Source organism: Macaca mulatta, chromosome 12 (assembly GCF_049350105.2).
Source record: "Macaca mulatta isolate MMU2019108-1 chromosome 12, T2T-MMU8v2.0, whole genome shotgun sequence".
NCBI classification, from domain to species: domain Eukaryota; kingdom Metazoa; phylum Chordata; class Mammalia; order Primates; family Cercopithecidae; genus Macaca; species Macaca mulatta.
The window spans coordinates 68481107-68499545 of record NC_133417.1 but is presented as its reverse complement, the minus strand read 5'-3'; the positions used below and the strand labels follow the sequence as shown (position 1 = coordinate 68499545).

The window sequence follows — 18439 nt, the reverse complement described above, 5'->3', positions numbered from 1 at the left end:
CTGGCCACTTTTAATTCCTCCTCATTTGCATCATAACCTCCGCACCAAGTTGCACAAATGCTGTTAAATGTTAATAGGAGCTGTCTCTCCACTCAAAATGAATGCTTAAGCTGTTTCATTTTTTTTTCTCCTCCACCTCAGACCTTCAAAACCAGCTCCTCTCTGAGAGCAGGCATTAAGCACAGAGCATGGTGCGTGGTCACTGTTGTGCTAATTGGGAGCAACACTTAAAGTTTTATCTCTCAAGCGCTAATAATGCACACTGCTGACAAACCAGTGAATAAGTAATGTACTTGGAGGAGGGGGGAAAAGAAAGGCATGCCTAGAATGAAAAATGCAGTTGGGACCGTTGTTCAGTGACTAGCTATTTGATTAGGCCCTGTAGTCATATTTAATCCAGATCCTTAGGGAACATAGACAAAATTACATCTTCATCTCATCAAACATTCAGCCATATTTAAGCATTCAGCTGATCAAGCTTTTATTGTTTCTCTTGCAGCAATATGGAGACAATGTTGTCCTGCACTCTTCATTCCAGAAGCTAATGGAGGAAAGGCCCTATGAGCTGTGGGCTGGCTTTTTAGGCCCCACGGTACTTGAGGGAATTCCAGTAGCGAAGGAATAAAATCATTTTAGTCACTATGCACTAATGTTTCAGCTGGTAAAACCTCTAGCCTTCAGTTCTATTTGTACAGTCTTTAATAGTCAACCTCACTTTTCTTATTTTGAAAAAAATATTCTTCCCTCTACCTTGTCTTTAAACCCAGTCTATTTCCTGGGACAGGTCTACATCATTAAACTGCAGATGGTTCTTTTTCTATTAAGCAGCAGGTATCATTCTTGTCCTGACAGGAGGAGGCTCCACCTGCTGCCGGCCCACCAATACTTCCAGCTGACTGCTTTGCAGAACAGGAAAGGTAATTTGTAAGCAGTATGCTAAGTTTAACAGTAGACTGTAAGAAGTGACAAAAGAGCCATTTTCTGCATGAAGATTGAGAATTATCAACACCTTTCGGTGCATAATAGTTAAGCCTTTATCACTTGAAGAGCTGCTGATAAGGTTAAGAACACTAGACAAACTGCTCATTAGTGGAAAGGTTTGCCTTTTACATTAAAGACCGCTGGATACTGGAGTTCCTCCAGTGAGCAATACATCCCTGGCATTTGAAAAGAATGAGCTGATCCGTGTACATAAATGAATATGGAAAAGAAGACCTGGTATGTTCTAACGATATTAGTGAGGTTTTTCTTAAGCTTAGAGAGTGATAAACCTGTTAAGTGTGTTCAAAAGCTGGGTGATCTGGTAGGTAAGGCCCTAGATTAGAAATCATAAGACCTAAACTCTTCCGCGTTTTCCAACGGACAAGGACAAGCTGTGTGACCTTGGGTAAGTAATTTACATTTCCTAAAAACAAAAATACATTATAAGATGATTCAAATATGGAATATCAGGATTCATTAGGTTGGATCAATAAATAATATAAATCTAGGCCGGGCGCGGTGGCTCACGCTTGTAATCCCAACACTTTGGGAGGCCGAGGCAGGCGATCACCTAAGTTCAGGGGTTTGAGACCAGCCTGGCCAACATCCATTTCTACTAAAGATGCAAAAATTAGCCTGGCGTGGTGGCACGTGCCTGTAGTTCCAGCTACTCAGAAGGCTGAGGCAGGAGAATGGCTTGAACCTGGGAGGCAGAGGTTGCAGTGAGCCAAGTTTATACCACTGCACTCCAGCCTGGGTAACAGACTGAGACTCCATCTCAAAAAAATAAATAAAATAAAATAAATAAATAATATAAATCAGTTACAAATATCCCATATACTACTGTATTGATAATAAATATGGTGACAGAGGATTATTTAGGACCCAGTCATTCATTTTATTCTGGTGAGTTGGATTAGGAATTATTCATTGGAATTTATGCTATTCATTTTGAGATTCCTTGTATAACCAGAGGAATAAGATTGGTATTTCTAGATACCTGTTATATAGGTTTCATATAAATGAGAAATGGTAAGGATAACTTCCTTGGGGGTTATTTACACTTTGGGGCACTTACACTTTAAGCCTCTGAGTTCCCATATAAAGTAATTTTAACTCTATTTTAAAGATGAAGAAATGGAAGCTCAGAGTTGACATAAATTGCACTAGGATGCATATGTTTGAGTAGCTACAATAGGGTTTGAATTCAGGTCTATCTGATTTTAAAGCCTGCATGTTTAACCATGTTTTGGGATTGAGTTCCATTTATATAGAGAATAGCAATGCAAACTGAATCTGTTTCTGTTTCCATCTCTCTCTAGCTGTATGACTTTAGTCCTATTCATCAATCTTTCTTTCTTTTGCCTACTTAACATGTTTGTAAAATCCCATAAGGGAGTGCAAGGCTTAACTTCTATCACATTAGAAACAGCTCAGTCTACTGATGATATCAGGCCAATACTGAGGAGCTATCCTTTAAAAAAAATATGGCTTTTGACTTAATTTGTTGAGATTAAGCATAACATGTAAAATCTGTGTACCCATCTGTAAAAATCTCGGGTACATCAATGGTGATGTTCTTGCCATCTCCCAATGAAATATATTGTGAACAATATTCTGTTCAACATACGTGTACCTACAAGTCACCCCAAGTATGCTTGTGCACAATTGAGGTAAAGTGTGCTGACCTGAAGCAAAATTGCATTGGTGCTGACAACCACATTTTTGGAACCTTTTTTTCTTCTTTAGTAGCAGTTTTCCCTGCTCAGGGATAAAGGTAAGCCAAACAGGAAAAAAAAAAAAAAAAAAAAAAAAAGTCCAAAAGCATTCAGCACCAGTTCCTCATTGCTAGATCAGGTTAAAGAAGGAAGAGATGAAATAAAGATTTACAGAGATTTCCAGAAAGCCCTGATGAAGGAAGAGGGTGTGCAATTTTAGGCACTTCTGAGGTATGTCAAGATACTTTAGCCAGTCTCAGACATAAAGCCTTTCCTGTATGAATAAGCACAAGTCCCCATCCCAGCTGGTCTCTACTCCAGCAATCCATGCTTCAGAATCTATCAACAATAATCAAGTAATCAAGGTATTTTATTTTCCCTTGAACTGCAACTACAATAGACTCACAAGTTCATTTCTTCCCTCTTAAGTGACAATTGTGCTGTCAGCCTCCGGGTTAACCATTTATAGATTTGTTTCACAGAGATTTTGCATGGTCATGTAATTAATGCGATTATAATTTCTTGTCCAATGTCTATCTCCACCAGACTATAAGCTGCTTTAAGTCAATCTGTCTTGTATAGCCCTGTATTCCCAGTGCACAGCACAGTACCTTGAGCTCTTGAGGACACAGAAGCCATAAACAATCTTTCTAAGAAGGTGGTGGCAAGCAAAAGCAGGAAAATACTAAAGGATTTCTTAGTAAATTCCAACAGTGAAAAGAATGAGAAAGGGAAAGATATATGAAGATGCACTCAAAACCTGAGCTCTAATGATTTTAGGAAATCAGTGATAGAGAAAACTCTGGCTTTGGGTAACTCACATCTAAGTCTCTTGTTTTTGTAACCATAATGAATTGTAGTGCAACTTGTGAGTTTTGAGGTCTGACCTCTACATTGTAGGGTTAAAACTAGTTTAGACATGAAAAGGTTAAAAAAGAAGATGAAAACCATAAAAGTACACAGTAAAAATTAAATTATTTATTTACTGTTTTTAATATAAATGAGTAACCACTCATGCCTAAAACAGCATACAGCAACAAACTTGGGAACCATGTCATTGTGTGTTAGATTAATTTTGAGGTTTCTTTTTTTTTAATACAAGACACAATTTTATATATTCTGTTGCATATGTAGTATAATCATCCACACACATCTTCAAACTAGATATAAAATTAAGGGTAAGTTCATATTCATGATTCCTAATTATAATGGAAAACAATTTGAATATAAGATAAATATTATTATCAATCTATAATATGGAGGCAATTTCTAGAAACTGCATGCTATATGATAAAAGTATGCTATGAATTAATCTATAAGTTATATTAATTCTATTCTTTTATACCAGCATCATAAAACTTCCAGTGTACTTAGAAATCCCTGAATCAAATGCACTGTACAAGTAGAAGGTGGTGCACATATTATTAACCTTTCTGCGTTTGTTTCCTCATCTGTAATATGGGGTTAATGATATTTCTGTACCTCACGAGAATGTTGTGTGAATTAATGTTTGTAAAGCCCTTTAAGATCCACGGATGAAAGATGCCATAAACGTCCAAAGGTGATAATATTATAGTTATTGAAATTGGAAACACCAATAATGCTGAGAACTGAATATATATTTGGTTGCAAGGCACCCAGTATGTTATGAATCCACAAGCACTTACAGAAGCTTACTGCTTCAAAATTAATGTTTTGATATATATAGAATAAGTCCTAAAGAGATACTACATATATGGTATAAACCAAATCAATGTAATTCGTTCATAACTGGCAAAAACACAGATCCCACATTATTTCTATGTTCTTTTATAGAAAGTGGTGCAGTAGAATATACTGGATCCATACTTAAAATTATATAATGTCAGAATGGTCTATTTAGAAAGAGAGTCAATAAATAACATGTTAAAAATGCTAACACGATCTAAGGAAATTTTCACTTGTCCTCCTCTTATTACTGCTGTATTTTTTTCATTTACATTTTGAGTCCACTTGAATAGTTTATAACTATTAAGTACAAAATATCTAATAGCAATCTTTTTGAAAATGAAAAGTAATACAAAGTATCATTTGTTACTGTTTGTCTGAACAAATATTTATGTGACTATTAAATACTTTTGTAAAATTTTAAAAAGACATTTTATTTATGCACTATAATACAAAAAGGAGAAGAAAAGTTTTCCAATACTGTAGCCTTTATTTATGTATTTATTTATGCATTTATTTATTTATTTGTTGAAACTGAGTCTCACTCTGTCACCCAGGCTGGACTGCAATGGCATGATCTCAGCTCACTGCAACTTCCACCTCCTGAGTTCAAGCGATTCTCCTGCCTCAGCCTCCCAAATAGCTGGGATTACAGGAGCCCATCACCACGCCCAGCTAATTTTTGTATTTGTAGTAGAGTTGGGGGTTTCACCATATTGGCCAGGCTGGTCTCGAACTCCTGACCTTGTGATTCACTGGCCTTGGCCTCCCAAAGTGCTGGGATTACAGGCATGAGCCATGGCGCCCGGCCTGTAGCCATAATTTAAAAATATTCAAGCATCTCATGAGACATAAGATGTGATGTTTATCTATCATTCATTAACAATTCATCATTCACTTATTAATAGTGTTTATTTTTGCTGCACATAATACAGTAATTTTAAAACACAACTTGTAAGAGTATATGTAAGTATGTATATGTTTGCATATGGAGCAAACTGTATAGAACGTGAAAACCATTGCATTACCAAATTGTACAATAATTACCTCCAGGAAGTGGTTTGGGGATTAAGAGAAGGGCAAGAGCTTTTTTTTTTTTTTTTTTTTTTTTTTGCGACAGAGTCTCAGTCTGTCTCCCAGGTCTTGCAGGCTGGAATGCAGTGGCATGATCACAGCTTGCTGCAGCCTCGACCTCCTGGGACCCTAGCAGTTCTCCCACCTCAGCCTCTTGAGTAGCTGGGACCACAAGCCCAAGCCACAACACCCACACTCGGCTAATTTTTTAAATTTTTTGTAGAGACGTGGTCTCACTACGTTGCTCAGGCTGGTTTTGAACTCCTGGGCTCAAGTGATCCTCCCACTTCAATCTTAGAGGTGTGAACCACTGCACCCAGCTTTTATTTTTTATTTTACACAATTCTATATTGATTGGTTTTGTTACAAAAAGCATGTGTAACTTTCTCATTTTTAATTTTTCATTTTATTTTATTATTATTATTGTTGTTGTTATTTTTATTTATTTATTTTTTTTTTGAGGCGGAGTCTTGCTCTGTGTCCCAGGCTGGAGTGCAGTGACGCAATCTCGGCTCACTGCAAGCTCCGCCTCCCTCCCGGGTCCACACCATTCTCCTGCCTCAGCCTCCCGAGTAGCTGGGACTACAGGCCTCTGCCACCACTCCCGGCTAATGTTTTTGTATTTTTTTAGTAGAGATAGAGTTTCACCGTGTTAGCCAGAATGGGCTTGATCTCCTGACCTCGTGATCCACGGGCCTCGGACTCCCAAAGTGCTGGGATTACAGGCGTGAGCCACCACTCCCAGCCGGCGTTCTCATTTTTAAATGCCACGAAATGAAAAATAGGTTTTAAAGACTAAAAAATAAAGATGAAGATTGATGAGATAAAAACTAAAATTGAAGTTAGAATTTAAATAACATACTGAATTTATTGTCAGACTGAAACGGAGATCAAATAGTTAAAGGGAGGATTCATTACCCTTGATTATAAGTTAGGAAAATTAACATTCACATGTGTTTTTGTTTTTTTAAGGCACATCTTAGAGATTTTCTTAGATTTAATTAGAAGGAATGCAGTTTTGTCTTTTAATCCATTGAAGCACAATTTTCAACTAAGTAGAGAAAAGGTTAACTTCAAATGATAGTGGCAAACCAGTCAAGGAAAAACAAGAGTTCACAATTAAGTCAAGGAGTCAAACAAATGTTATATTTAGAAAGTCAAGAGCTTTGTTTTGGCTGCTTTAGAGGTTTTCCCCAATTTATGGGAGGTTCAAGGTTACCAAGCTCGGCGTCCAGAGCTCAAAGTCATTCAAGAGTTTATTCAATATTCGAGTTCAAAGATTTAACTGTGTATTACAAAAGAAAATTTGAAACCTGGGACTACCGACTTTTTAAGAGAATAAGTAAATGATAGTAAAAGGTCGCATGGGCCAGCATATTTCTAGACAGCTAATAAGCGAAGAAAGCTATATTTAGAAGTTTAAAATCAAGGAGCACTAAAACATGTTTAATGTCTTATCAAAAATTATGTTTTTATATGTGTATCTATAAATAAGATACTTACTAGAAAATGTGAATAATAGGTAAATAGAATTGAGATATTGTGTGACCTGAATTCCATTTATTCTACTCTAATAACAGTTCTTGTATAACTTTGTTTCATCTCTGCTCTTGACTTTTTGACTTTGTCATACTGTTTTCTTTTACTTACAAACTCCTTGGTTAATATTTGGAAAGACTATGGTACTCAGAGCAAGTACAGTCGAAATGCAAAAAGCCAGTGGTATTTTATTTAACCTTTTATTTTGACTAGTTACATAAATATATTAACTTCTTAATTTCCTTAGAACCTTCCGAAATCCCTCTTAGATGGGTGAATAATATGTGTCAATGTCGTGACTGATTTCCAACAGAATGTGGTGGATTGTAATGAAGAGATCAGTGCCTTTCACAGTGTCTAGCAAATAGTCAATGGCTAATAAACATTAATGAATGAATGAACTGCTTAGGTAGACATTGTGCTCCTAATGAAATTATTTAGTTGGTTTACCCATATGAAGCAAGATGTAGAAAAATATTAACTCCTCTGATATATACTGCTTTCCACTTAAGTTACCCTCTTATCTTTTCCCTTGTTTTTATTAACAAATTTATTTAAATTTCATTATGTAGAAAAAATTATTACAATCATCCCGTCATCCACTGAACTTCTGAGGACATGAAAAACAGTAAATGCCAAACATAGATCTAATTACTCTTTTTCCATTTCTTCACTAGCTCCTCTTTCTCTTTCAACCCCTCATTTGGTTATTCTTTCAGGTTCTAGTGAAAATTTTCATTCATTCTGTTTCTAGCATCTACATTCTCTCCTAGTGACTCCAAATTTATATTTCCAATCTCAAATATTCAACTGAGTGATATACATTCTTATTAATCTGTTGTTTGTTCATGCATTTGTTTAAAAATTATTTTTTAAGATTCAGCCTTGCCCCCCTCAACACATCAGCCAAATTAAGCCTGTTAAAACAAGTCAAATCATGGCAGTCCCCTAGTCAAAACCCTCTAATGATGCTCCATTTTACTTTGCATCATTACAGTAATCTACAAGGCCTTATATTATCCTCCTCACTTTTAAATTCCAGGTCTCATCTACTATTACTCCCCCTTTACTCCTTCTGCTCAACTGCCTTGCTACTCTACAAACATACAAGATGCCGTCCTATTTAAGAACCTTTACACTGGCAGTCTTCTCCGGGAACACTCACCTACGTGGCTTGATCCTTCACCTCCTCCCAGCCTTTGCATAAATGATACCTTCTTGGCATAACTTCACCTGTTCATCACCTTTACAATGATGCCGTCCCCTCAAGTACTCCTCATCTTCTTCTGTGCCTCTTTTGTCTTCATTGCACCAATCACCCTGTAACATAAAGTTTGGCAAACAATGGCCCATGGGCTAAATTCAACCTGCCACTTATTTTTGTAAGGTTTTATTGGAACACAACCTAGGGCATTTTTTAATGTATTCTCTATGGCTTGTTTTGTGTTGCAATGACAGAGTTGAATAGTTAAAACAAAAATCACGTGACTCACAAAACTTCAATATATATGTACTATATGCTCCTTAACAAAATCTGCCAAAATCTGATCTAACATATCAAAGAGCAGGCAAGGATTTTATTTTTATTTTTTAATATTTTTTGCTATATCTGTGATGCCTATAACAGTGCTCAACATACAGTAGTTGTATGGTAAATATTTGCAAATAAATTAATGAATCTCCTAATATGTGCCAAGTACTGGGCAAGGCCCTGAACATGCAGAGGTTTTATTTTCCCTGTATTTTTCTCAGAATCCTACTAAATTTTTTTGTTCAATTTGTTTTCCCTAAATCTAATAAAACAAAATAAAAATCCAGTAAAAGCTATTTCACATCTCCTCACTCTTTAAACCTCCAACACACCTGGCTCACCATGCCCAGTTAGGACAGACAAGGTTTCACTATGTTTCCCCAGTTGGTCTCAAACTCCGGAGCTCAAGCGGTTCACTTGCTTCAGCCTCCCAAAGAGCTGGGACTATAGGCGTGAGCCACCACACAGTTGTTTTTAAACCATACAGTTTGTGGTAATTTGTTACAGCAGGCAGAGGAAACTAAAACAGCACACAAAATTCCATCAGATGCTGTACTGTCAGCTGCTGAAAATCAGTCCGTTCTAAGGAATTTATCATACTGCATGTTCTCAGTTTGGTCATACGCTCAGTTTGGTCATGCTCTCACGTGAAATCTGAAACATTAGCAATTACCAGTGTTGTTCATATAAAGTAGCAGGGGAATAGAGGATAGAGTTAAATAACGTAAAACATAGTCACTGCATTTGTACTTCTGTAGCTAGACCTGAGATCCCTGCTGGAACATGTCATAAGGAACTGCCCATGACATCATAGGTGTGAGTAGAGGGAAAGGTGGTTAAATAACATATAATTATTATTATTTTTAGACACAGAGTCTCAATCTGTCATCCAAGCTGGAGTGCAATGGTGTGATAATAGCTCGAACTCCTAGGTTCAAGCCTTGAACCCCTAGGTTCAAGCAATCCTCCTGTCCCAGCCTCCTTAGTAGCTAGGACTACAGGACTATAGGCATGTTCCAGCATGCCTGGCTAATTTTTTTAAAATGTAAAAAAAAAAAAAAAAAATTAACTCAGGGTTTCAAACTCTTGGGTTTAAGTGATCCTCCAGCCTCAGCCTTCAAAAGCATTAGTATTACACTTGTGAGCAACCATACCCAGCTAGTTCCACAAATTATATAGCATCAGTTAAAAATGAGCAATTGAGATGGATAATACCGTGGGTATTTATGGTCAGGTATTTGTTCTCTACTGGGTATGATAGCAAGTAAATGGCTGCTTTTTCTTCAGAGACTAGTTTGTTAGTGAAAGAGGGCATTTTACTCAAAATTTATATGGGTCCACACTGATTCTCCTACTGGAAATTTCCAGAACCTTCATGTAACGAGCAAAAGAACTTGTTGATCAGTTAGCATAGTTTAGCCTCCTGGGTTACAGATCAAAGTGGAAATGGAGTGGATGTATCAGTCTGCCACTGATACTTCTAAAACCCAGTAAGATTGGGTTTTTTAGGTCATAAGGCCAAGTTATAGAGATTTTTCTTGTTCTGGGACCCACTCAAATCTTGTAATGTTAAGGTTATCCACTAAATTCATGAAAGTAGCATGCCCAAATGTGTTGTATGTTTTTTCCAAAGTCCAAATGTGTGCATGAAACATTGTGCATCTTTCATTGTGTTGGAAAGTGCAGCAAATCAACTCTTACTTTAAAGAGGATCTGCTGACATGGTCTAGACCACTATATCCCTAGCAACTTCACCAAAGTGACGAGTTCCTGCATTTTCATGGGGTTTATTTACAACCCTTTGGGACAGTTGTCTCTTACATTTAAGATGTTGTCTTCTGATTTAATATGCCCCATCATTTTCTGTGATGTATCAAGGGAATAAAGTTCTCTGCAGACCATATTAAGATGAACAAGGGATGAGTTGAGGTAGGTTAAGTCAAGAGAGTAAAGGCATACTGATATTCCTGCTATGTGAAGGAAAGAGCTTCTTTTCATCTTTACTAATGGAGGGAGGGGAAAATGTGTTTGTTAAGTCACAGGTGTCAGGGACCATACTGATTTCCTCCAGTAAAGATATTATATTGAGAATTTCAGATGTGATTGGTATCATCGCTTGATTACGTTTCTGATAAATATCCTCATTATCAAAGACCCATCTGACTTTTGCATAGGCCACTATGCAAGTGAATAAAACGGGGATATTCATACCATCTCTGTAATTGCTCAAGCATTTGGGGTAGCACATCCTGTGGACTTTTAGCTTACTATCTTAGCAAAGGCAGGCAATAAAAGGGGCTTCAGTTTGGACTTTATTCTGCAATAAAGCCCACTCCACATCAGGAAATTATTTATTAGGTTTTCTGATTCTCACTATACATTCTTGGCCTATAAACAAATGGATCTGAAGTCCCTCAGAACACCTTCTGAAATAGACTTGGACTAAGATTTTACTTATATCTGTAAGTCTCAACTCTGACCATTGGACCTGCATGGTGTTTTAGGTCTCTGGGGATTAGTATCATTTAAGAGACAGTATCCAATAATCCCATTAAGTGTGTAGTTCTCCAGTGCAGGGATTCTGAAGTTATGATCCCTAAACCACCAGCTTCAGTGTCACCTGAGGACTTGTTAGGAATATAAATTCTGGGGTCTCCACCCCTAACTTACTGAATCAGTGAGACCCAGAAATCTATGTTCTAAAAGCCACCTGCATGATTCTGATGCACACTTAAGTTTAAAACCCACTGCTCCAGTGCATAATTATTAAGTAGCAACAGGTAACCCTAAGTCAGGTATGGAGGAAGGCTCATACTATGTGTCTTTGATCTGATCGCCGGATCATTCCTTATAGATCTGGCTTTCTCAAACTAAGGTCTCTTATAAATTGGCTTTGGTCTGAGAACAAAGTAAGAAAAAGTAAATCTCCACTATCATAAATTGAGTTAATATTTAGCCCACCAAACCTCCTAGGATTTTTTCTCCTCATATAGACCAAACAGCTCCTTGACAGTCCTTTTATTTTGTTTTAAGGACCTTGTGATCGAATAGCTGATGCCAAAGATCTCTGAAGGTCAAACTTCCTGATTACTACTCCATCTTTGTGGCTTATTATGATAATTGTGCCCATTTGATCTGTAATGAGTAAGCACCTCTACTTGACTTCTGAGTCTCTGGCATCCTATTATTCCCATTGTCATCAAGAAATCTAATTCCATTGTACCATGCTCTACCATCACCTCTGGAGAACAGCCAACGTAGAACATTACTTCAGTTTTCAAGGGTAATAATACCCCTCTTTATCAATAGATTCATTTTAAAAAGTCTTGGTAAAGGGCATGTCCTCGGGGCCTTTTTGGGTGATACAAGTACAGATTGGCTGACCAGTAGTGCATAATAAATCCATTCCAGCATTCCCATTTTCCTGAGACTTGATTTTTCTATGTTGTATCAAAGAAGTTACATCATTTAAACTCATTTAATTTACCCCACTATTGACAGATTCCACATTTTAAATAACCAACTTAGTAGACTTAACTCCTAGGTGCTCAAGACAACACATTTGAGCCAAAATCCTGAGTGAATAAACCCTTATCAGTAAATTCAACCTAATCCAGCCTTATATGTTTTCTTCCTTGGTCAAACAGCCATATGTACTTCCTTGTATGCTCTCCAGATTCCTGCCAATAGAAATTAATGAGGTTCTACAAGTCTTTCGTGGTATAGGATATTTCTTCCTCCCAGCCTTGTACTCCTCTTTTAGACTATATCAGAGTCTAATACCCATTATTAAGGGTGGTAGAAATTAATCCTAGGAAAGGACAAGCACCAGGCTGAGAGGCAACTACCTAGACCCAGCCATTAAAAGGCTGGTTGCCTCAAATACTTGGTGGGGAGGCTGCCTCTGCTGGAAAGGCAAGGACAAGTGATATACCCATTTGAAGTTCTCAGCCTCATTTTTGTCTACCCAAATGTACCTATTTCAACACATGAGATTTTTCACCTTTCTACCAGCTCCTTTACCTTGGTATAAAAGACCTAGTGGGTTTAATTGGCTATCAAATTTTCAGCTCTTACAGTCCAGCCATGGGCTTGATTCTCAGTCATATCTTTCCAACTTCAGGAGATGAAGGACTCCTTCATTGCTACCAGTGACTTGATTTTTCTATGTATAATTGCAGTTTGATATTTATTTTTTTCTTTATACATTCCTTAGGGCCACCAAAATAAGCCAGCTGATGCCACTATCTTTATAATAACCATTGTTGCCACAATGATAAATGCCATAGCTACTTTACTTAATTGCTCAATACCTTGCCCCCTCCACTGGTGATAATTTGGGTAAACATAATGCTGCTGTATGCCATGCATTGCCCATGCCCCATCCCCTCCACTTCCCTAACAAGAGGATTATCAATTTACTTTTCAAACATGTGGAACATAATCCCAGAATCTCATTTGAGAGTCAGTTCCTGGGGTCACTTCCAATAGCAATCACTGTATTATTCTTATTAGAGTATAGGGAGGGAACCAGGAAAACACTGTTTTATTTTCTGTCTCAGCAGGGAACAGATGGCATACTAAAATTAGGATAATAAAGGAGTGTTTAATAAAGAGATATTTACAAAGGGTGAGCAGGGGGTAGAGAAATCATAAGAGAGAATGAAATACCTAGAATAAGAAATATCAGGGGATCTGCTACCACTCCTAGGGATGAAAGGATAAGGAAAGGGGTATACACTGGAAGTAGGGAAAGCTGGACAGAAAGGGCCATTTGGTGGGAGCTATGACATTTGGTTGAGGGAACCAGACAGCCCATGAAAATACCATAGAAAGGAATAAATATGTCAACTTCTTCCTTCCTTTCCACTGCAAGAACTTCCCTTTGGCAGAAACTAATAAAAATCCAGAGGGCAAGAGAATTCATAGTTTACTCCTGTGAATAGATAAAGGGGAACTAGAGAAGAAACAGAAGCTATCCAGCATAATATTGATTACTCCCAACTCAATGTCTCTAGCTCCAATGTCTCTCATGAGGGTCAGACTTTTATATGCAACTGCCTGTTCAACATTCCTCTTGGATGTTTGCTTAAACATCTCAACTTTAGCATATTTGTAAGGGAAATCTTGGTTTTGCCTTCCTCTTCTCACCTACACCTCTCCCTCTTTCATCTTCTCCATCTTAATAAATGTCATCACAATGCCCCCAGATGCTCATTCCAAAAATGTAAGAATTATTCTTGATTTTTTTTTCCTCACACCCAACCCATCATCAAGTCATGTCACTTTTGAGTCTAAAATATGCCCTAAATCAGACCATGTCCTATTACCTCAACCACTTCCACCCATTCCAAGTAGTCATTATCACTCACCTAGACTATTATAGTAACCTCTCAACTTGACTCCATGATTCTACACTTGCCCTCTTATACTCTATCAACCACCAAGGAACCAAGGAATACTCCTAAAAATTTAAATCATAGCATTATTACCATTCTGCACAAAAGCATCCCATTAAACTTAATAGCAAAATCTAAACACCTTATTATACCCTAGAATGCCCTGTATTGGCGTTCTATATATCTGCTTGGGCATTCTATATAACTCTTCAGACTCATTTCCTAATGTGCTGCTACTCCGAACCCCTCACTGGCCTTCTTATTGTTCTTAGAAAACACTCTACTTTTTTTTTTTTTCTTTTTTTGAGACAGAGTCTTGCTCTGTCCCCCATGCTGAAGTGCAGTGGTGGGGCCTCAGCTCACTGCAACCTCTGCTTCCTGGGTTCAAGCAATTCTCCTGCCTCAGCCTCCCGAGTAGCTGGGATTACAGAGGCACACCACCATGCCTGGCTAATTTTTGTATTTTTATTAGAGATAGGGTTTTGCCATGTTGACCAGGCTGGTCTTGAACTCCTGACCTCAGATGATCCACTTACTTTGGCTTCCCAAAGTGCTGGGATTACAGGAGTGAGCCACTGTGCCCGGCCCGCTCTGAATTTATTACTGTATTAGAATCGTTGGTTTTTTTATTCCTGCTACTTAGATTGTTTATACCTCAGATCTTTAACTGATTATTTTATGACCTTCAATTCTATCATGTCATGTCATGTCATGTCATATCATCATAGGTTCTCTGACCACCACATCTGAAGTAGCACACTCCTACCATTTTTTTTTATCATAGTGCTTTTTCTTTACTACCTGAAATTGTATTACTTATTATTGTGTTTATTTTCTATTTCCCCCACTAGAATATTAACTTCCATAAAGATAAGGACTGTGTTATCTTGTTCGTTTCTCTATCCCTAGTGCCTATAAGAGTGCCCAACACATAATAGATGCTTGATAAATATCAAACACATTATAATTCTATAAGTAACATACAAAAAGCCCAATCTCATAAAATGAGAACTTAGTGCAAGGATAAGGAAATGACCAAGATAAGCCTAGGTAGCTTGCTGATGTGGAGTCCCAGAGTTCAGGCCCCAATAGTCAATTGTATTAGATCTGATTTCACTTTATTGCAGATTATGTTATTGAGTTTTAAAGTGTATTTTGAATACATAAACAGATAAATACGTGTCTAAATACAGTATCAATTTAGTGCTTTCACATAACTATTCCAAAACACTGCTGCTCAGTATATCCACATATAAATTCATCATATCCCTTCATCCAAAAGCATGTTGTTTCTCTTGTATGTATTTCTTATGTTGGCAATGGTACAAGAATCATTCTGTCATCAAGACTGGAAATCTTGTAAATTTTTAAGTTCTACCAAGTCAAGTAAATTCAATATTAATAATATAGCTCAAACATGTTTCTTCTTTTACATTTTTTATGATACTTCCCTAGCTGAGGACCTCTTGCATGGTTTATTAATATTCTTTAATTGTAATGAATTGAACATTTGTGTCCCCCAAAATTCATATGTAGAAATCTTATTTCCAGTGTGATGGTATTTGTAGGTGAGACCCGTGGGAGGTAATTAGGTCATGAGACTGGAGCTTCCGTGAATGGAGTTAATGTCCTTATAAGAAGCAGCCAGGGAGCTAGCTTGATTTTTTTTTTTTTTTTTTTTTTTTTTTTTTTTTTTTTTTGCCAGGTGAGACTACAAGGAGAAGTTGGCAGGCTCCAAACTGGAAGTGAGCCCTCACCAGAACCTCATCCTGATCTTGGACTTCTAAACTTCTTGGACGTCTAACCTATGAGAAATAAATTTTTGTTGTTTATAAACCACCCAGTCAATGGTACTTTGTTACAGTAGTGTATTAGGGTTCTCTGGAGGGACAGAACTGATAGGATAGATGTATATATAAAGGGGAGTTTATTAAGGAGTATTGACTCACATGATCACAAGGTGAAGTCCCACAATACGCCATCTGCAAGCTGAGGAGCAAGGAAGCCAGTCCGAGTACCAAAAACCTGAAAAGTAGGGAAGCCTTCAGTCTGTGGTCAGAGGTCTAAGAGTCCAAAAGCTGAAGAACTTGGAGTCTGATGTTCAAGGACAGGAAGCATCCAGCACGGGAGAAAGATATATGCAGAAGACTCAGCCAGTCTAGTCTTTCCACGTTCCTCTGCCTGCTTTTATCCTAGTCACGCTGGCAGCTGATTAGATGGTGCCCACCCAGATTGGGGGTGGGTCTGCTTCTTCCAGTCCACTGACTCAAATGTTAATCTCCTTTGCTGACCCCCTCACAGATACACCCAGGTACAATACTTTGCATCCTTCAATCCAATCACATTGATACCCAGTATTAACCATCACAAGCTGACTGACTGACAAAGCCATTAATCTTACCTGTTGATTGTCTACTGAATTTTATGTCTTTTTGGAATATTTCCTAAAGGCTTGGTCAGTCAACATTATGTGTTTCTAACCTTAATCATCCAGATCTTTGCTTCTTGCATCTTCATATCTCATGTCTCAAGCTCACTATGCACATTCTTATCTCCATTTTGCTTGTACTATGCTGCCATCTTGGAATTCTCTGCTTTTTTCTTTCCAATTTAATTTTTTTATAAATCCTTTAATGATATACTTAAGTAGCATTTCCTTTATACAGTATTCCTTAATTGCGCTAGTCAGACTTAATTGCTCTTCTTTTATTTCAACACTTTTTGTTTTGTTTTGTTTTGTTTTGTTTTTTTTGAGACAGAATCCCACTCTGTTGCTCAGGCTGTAGTGCAGTGGCATGATCTTGGCTCAGTGCAACCTCTGTCTCCTGGTTTCAAGTGATTCTCCTGCCTCAGCCTCCTGAATAGCTGGGATTACAGGCACACACCACCATGCCCAGCAAATTTTTCTGTACTTTTAGTAGAGAAGGGGTTTTGCCATGTTGGCCAGGTTAGTCTCGAACTCCTGACTTCAGGTGATTCGCCCACCTCAGCCTCCCAAACTGTTGGGATTACAGGCATGAGCCACTGCACCCGGCCTCAATGCACATTTTTTAAGCTTCTCTTCTGCCTTGAATTATATGTATCAATATGCCTGTCTTTGTTACTATCTTGAAGTTATCTTGAAATCCAGGACTATGTCTTATTTACCTCCTGATTTTCCTTAATAACAATAAACATAAACTAGGCGATATACGCAATGGGTGTTCAGCATATATTTGTCTAAACTAAATTAGAAGATTGGCAATTTTTCTTTATGCTTTTAAAGATATCAACTTTATTTCTGTTGACAAATTCAGAGTATGTTTGCAACATTCCAGTGGCCCCTCCTCCAAAAGATCAAACAATGACCTCACACCTTCAAAGAAGGTATTCTTACCTTTTAGTATACTTTCAAAACTACTCATCGAAGATCTACACAATCTCCTCAACTGTGCTGCCATTGATCTTACTTTTTCAAAGACAAAGTTACTAGATTTACTCCTCTGATTCTTCATGGCAATTGAGAATCATTCTAATTCACAGGTATACAAGTCTCCCAATTAACTGGATCCCTTCCTTACACTTTAATCAAAAATTAATTCAAGATGGATTAGAGACTTAAATGTTAGACCTAAAACCATAAAAACCCTAGAAGAAAACCTAGGCAATACCATTCAGGACATAGGCATGGGCAAGGACTTCATGTCTAAAACACCAAAAGCAATGACAACAAAAGCCAAAATTGGCAAATGGGATCTAATTAAACTAAAGAGCTTCTGCACAGCATGAGAAACTACCATCAGCATGAACAAGCAACCTACAGAATGGGAGAAAATTTTTGCAATCTACTCATCTGACAAAGGGCTAATATTTAGAACCTACAAAGAATTCAAATAAATTTACAAGAAAAAAAAAACCCATCAAAAAGTGGACGAAGGATATGAACAGACACTTCTCAAAAGAAGACATTTATGCAGCCAACAGACACATGAAAAAATGCTCATCATCACTCGCCATCAGAGAAATGCAAATCAAAACCACAATGAGATACCATCTCACACCAGTTAGAATGGTGATCATTAAAAAGTCAGGAAACAACAGGTGCTGGAGAGGATGTGGAGAAACAGGAACACTTTTACACTGTGGGTGGGACTGTAAACTAGTTCAACCATTGTGGAAGAGACAGTGTTGAGATTCCTCAAGGATCTAGAACTAGAAGTACCATTTGACCCAGCCATCCCATTACTGGGTATATACCCAAAGGATTATAAATCATGCTGCTATAAAGACAACATGCACACATATGTTTATTGTGGCACTATTCACAATAGCAAAGACCTGGAACTAACCCAAATGTCCATCAATGACAGACTGGATTAAGAAAATGTGGCACATATATACCATGGAACACTATGCAGCTGTAGAAAAGGATGAGTTTATGTCCTTTGTAGGGACATGGATGCAGCTGGAAACCATCATTCTCAGCAAACTTTTGCAAGAACAGAAAACCA

General features: G+C 37.6%; 1 long non-coding RNA gene across 1 annotated transcript; it reads left to right on the top strand.

Moving 5' to 3' along the window:
* The first annotated feature begins 812 nt into the window (after window positions 1-812).
* Window positions 813-17844, top strand: LOC144333311 (uncharacterized). Its single transcript, XR_013401868.1, has 2 exons — window positions 813-917; window positions 15655-17844. It is a non-coding gene; the product is annotated as an uncharacterized LOC144333311 (long non-coding RNA).
* The last annotated feature ends 595 nt before the right edge of the window (window positions 17845-18439 follow it).